Below are 4,782 nucleotides of genomic sequence, written 5' to 3'. Positions count from 1 at the left end.
TTACCCTCAACCATTTTATTTGTTTATTTATCTCAAAGATTTTTTTATTCAAATACAAGGTAACATAAATGTGCACTCTTTTCTCTCTTTTCTACACTAAAGTTAGCTTATACGCACTGCTCTGGACCCTGCTGTGTGTGTGTAACCATACATCGTGGAGGCTTTCCATATCCATGCATGGTGTCCACATGTCCACAGTGGCAAAGCACTCCGTGGTTTGAATGTACATGAGCTATTTAACCCGTACTCCCTTGCTGGACGCTTGGACTGTTTCCGACCAATAACCTCATACATATATCATCTTACACAAGAGAAGGAATATCTACCTGTAGGATAAATACTTAAAGTCGGTTAAATCAAAGAGTAAACGCTGTTGTCATTTTGTTTGTTAGTGTCAAATTATTCTCTGCAGGAGCTGTACCAATTTACATTCCCACCAGCAATATGAATGTGCCTGAAGGGAGACGTTTAGATTTTACCAATCCACTAGGTGAGAAATGGTATCTTAATATAGTCTTAACTTAACATTTATTTTATTATGAGGAATAAACATCTTTTCATAAGTTTTAGGGGCCATTTATATTTATGTTTTCTGTGTCTGCTCCTATACTTTGTCAATTATTTAAAGGAGCTCTGTATATGAGGGTACTTCAAAAAGCTCATGGAAAATAGGACTAAAAGAATAAGAATACTTCCATGAACTTTTTGAGGTATCTTTGTACATTAGGGATATTACTTCTCATTTGTAATAAGAGCTTAAGAATTGTTTCCCAGTTTTTTTTGTTGTTGTTGTTTGTTTGTTTGTTTGTTTTTTCCTTTTTGTCTTTTTTTTACTGACCGGCAACGGGATCGCAACCCTCGGTGTTGCGCCCGCACCGCGCTCAGCCAGTGAGCGGGAACTGGTCTCTACATGGGATCCGAACCCTCGGCGGGAGCGCCGCCGCGCTCCCAAGTGGCGCACTCTCCAGTGCGCCACCAGGCTTGCCCTATTTTTTTTTTTTAACATATTTCTTGTGGGTTGATTTTTTTTTTTGTCATGCAGATTTTTTGGTTTTTACTTAGTTAATCTTTTATGGCATCTAAAATTTTGATTCATAGAAAAACCTTCCCTATTCAAATCTTATGATTTATCCATGTTCATTTTTAGTAATTGTATAGTTTAAATTTTTCACATTTAAATGTTTAATCTATTTAGAATTTATACCAGTTGACAGTATGAGAAATCCAACTTATTTTTATTTTTTTACAGTTAGTTACCCAACTATAACAATACCTGTTACTGAAAAGTTTATTTTTAGAGTCTTTAAATGTAAACTTTAAGTGTCTGGCTAAATGTAGTGGAGTTTCATTATTTTCTAAGTTAAAATTTATAAGAGGAAAGGGGTTGGAAAAGTATCTATTGGATTATATATAATTCACTTGAAAATGATAGCAAAAAATTTAAATTTGCTCTTGAGATTTTTTTCCTTTGAATAAATAGTAAATAGATTGGAATGGGTGTAGAAAGATATATAAGGAAAATGTTAGATTATGTTAGAGAACTATTGCTGTGGCTTTTTATTATTTTTCTCCTACAGATATAAGGCAAGTGATTAGCCAAGACTATACAGGGGACTCAAAGGAAAGTCACCATTTTCGTATAAGTGAATGAACAATCTAAAATGGAATTTGATACAATTCTGGCTCACTGACATTTCCAGGCCCCACCCCCAATCTAATGACTCAAGATATCTAGAATTGGGAGCAGGCAGTCTATTTTTAGAATAAGTTCACAGATGACTGTGATGTAGGCAGGCCTGCAGAAGTCAGTGAACTCATATCCAGGAACTTCTGGCCTGAAAAAAAAAGGGCAGAAGCCAACTTTGGAACCGCAGAGCTAGGAGGAATGTGAAGGCATGGGCCCAGCCCATTGTCTTTATTCTGATTAAAGGATACAAATGTGGCCTGTCTTTCCAAAAGTCTCAGTAATCCACAAATGCCACTGAAGCTCAACTTCAAAGTCGTCATCCCTACAATCAAGATTCTTGGCTTTTCGCAACTGATCTGTCTGGCTTCAGTTTGAAACACTTTCTTTTTGTTAAATCCTATCCAAAGAAAAGAGAAAGGAACAAATACGTCTTGAGTGTTTGAAAGTGTAGCAGGCACGTCACACGCCTTTTAACTTGGTCTTCCCACACACCTTGTAAAGTGGATAATATGGTTTCATATTCACAGTTAAGAAAACTGGAGCCTGGAAAGATTATGTAACTAGTCCAAGGGCACTCAGTATGTGCTAGAACAAATATTCAGGATCCATTTTGTCAAAGAAAATGGCGATCATCTCTCTCTATGACCCTTTCGATAAAACCTATGATTATTTGATGATAAAGTAATCTGCAACTTTTAGTCTTTATATATTTAATTTACATACATACTGTTAAATATTATTGTGGACCTACCTGAGAAGCCAATCTTAAGAGCATCCCCCCACCTCATCTCTCTGTCTCTTCACTGGATCGATGTTTCTTCAGCACACTCTGAGTACATGGCAGTACCTGCTCCATCTATCTGCACATTTCCCACTTCTGCCACAAGAACAAAAGCTTCACCAGGACAGGGTCCTGGTCTGCCTTGTTCTCCCCCATGCTTGGAACGCTGGAAGTGCTCAATGTTTTCTGAATGAATAACTGAATGAGTGAATTCTTCATTCTTACTGCCTTGCTTCCTTTACAGCTGCCCAGGTTTCAGGTTTTGTTTTGTTTTCAGATCCTGGGCATACATCTGGTTATTTGGTTGAATAGTTGGTATAACACTCTAATTATAATATCTTTTTTCTCTGCTCCTTGGGAAGATGAAGTCTGCAGAAAGCAGAGCTTTGAAAATCATTATCATAACATCTCAGCCTTCTCTCCTCTAACTGGTGTCCCTCTGCTTCTACTTTTCTCTTTTCTGTATAATTCTCCCTTCTCCCCATTATGCACTATCTAGAACACTATCAGTTTTTGAAGATTCCCTATGTGCCAGGCAGTGTAATTGTGCTTTATAAGCTACCTCATTAAATTAACCCCAAAACTCAATTCCTCTATCTTCTTGCCAACTGTGACCATGGAAACCTTCTTTGTGGCCCCCCACTGACTGACACCTGGTGCCCAGTCTCCTAACAACCATGCAGCATTCTCCAGTATGAAGTTCTGACACTTCTAGGATGCACTGAAACAGGGTGCATCGTGGGGATAAAACAAGATGCCAGTGTCAGTCACCCTATCGCTCACCACCAATCCCTTATTCTCAATCATACAGAGTCTACCTGTTTCAGTTATATTTTCCAGCATAACAAATAACCTCAAACTTAATAGCTTAAAATACAACCAGTGATTTTTTCAGGATTCTTCAATTTGGGCAAACCTTGGTGGGAACGGCTCATTTTGTTCCACATGGTGTCGACTAGGAACATTCATGCAACTGCTTTCAACTGGGAGTGCTTCTGGGCTGGGAAGTCCAAGGTCCTCTCCCCTCCAGGGCCTCTCTGCATGCAGCCTCTTACCATTTGGCAGCCCAGCCCAATCTTCTTCTGTGGGGCTGGATACTAAGAGGGAGTATTCCAAGAAGGAGTGAAGAGCTAAGACTGGAACTGGCAAGATACCCCTTCCATCACATTCTATTTCTCAGAACAAGCCATAAAGCCAGCCCAGCTTTGAAGGGAAAGAACCTCCACATCTTAAAGACTCTGTGGCCATTTTAATCCACCTTTTACACCCCTCCTTTGGGTTTGGGTCACTCCCCCCTGCTTTAAACATCAGCTTGCATATACTGCATCCTCTCAGAAAGAGCCCATGATAATTTCTTGATGGACCTAAGCTTGCAAAACAAAGATTTCCAGGCCTGGAAAACAATAAGCTGCTAACACAGTTCACCTGCCTCCCTCTAGGCAAAGGAGCCTGCAATTCTGGACATGAGCTTCTTATGAGAGACAAATGTCCTTTGCTTACCTTTTGGAAATGAGAAAACAGCTGCAAAAAATCAGGAAATCCACCATTTCTATAACTTCCCAGTTATGGTCACATCCATATTTTTAAATATAGTTAGCTTCTAATTCTCTGTTATAATTCCGTGGGGTATAGACACAGGAAAACAAAACGTAATGACGTCTATAAAGTCTTATTTTAACAGTTTCAACCTCGTTGGTACAAAAACATAGTCCATCATACACCTCAAAGGTGGCAGAAAATGTAATTGAGTTGGCTCTCACCTTCTCCTCTTCACTGTTTAAGAACAATATATGGAGAGTCATTAGTACAGAAGTTCAGCTCAAAGTAGTACAAGCAAAAAGAGAACCTATTGGTTCCTAAGCCTGGGAAATCAGTGTTAGGTGTGATTTCAAGTGTGGCTGATATAGGTGCTCACATATTGTCATCACAGCCCTTGTTTTTATTCTCTTGGCTACAATTCTCAATCAGTTGGCATCATTCCCTCCTGCTTGAGATGATCTTCCTCTATGTAACTGGAAAGATAGTTGCCAGCTGCCCCAACATCATTTTCTTTAAGCTGAGCCACTCTCAGGGAAAATAACTTCTCCTCCCATCCTAGTAACAATCTCAGGGAAGTCTTTGATTTTTCCTATTTAGGTCATATTTTCACCTTTGTATGTATTAACTTTCCCAAAAGGGTGATGTAGTAGACAGAATGACAAACACACACCCCAAGATATCTGCATTTCTAGTCTCTGCAACCTGTGAATTTGTTAGTTTACACATCAAAAGGGACTTTGTAGACGTGATTAAATTAAGGAGATAGGGAAAACAG

The sequence above is a fragment of the Galeopterus variegatus genome, unplaced genomic scaffold, assembly GCF_000696425.1.
Source record: "Galeopterus variegatus unplaced genomic scaffold, G_variegatus-3.0.2 Scaffold1937, whole genome shotgun sequence".
NCBI lineage: Eukaryota > Metazoa > Chordata > Mammalia > Dermoptera > Cynocephalidae > Galeopterus > Galeopterus variegatus.
This window is presented reverse-complemented; position numbering follows the sequence as displayed.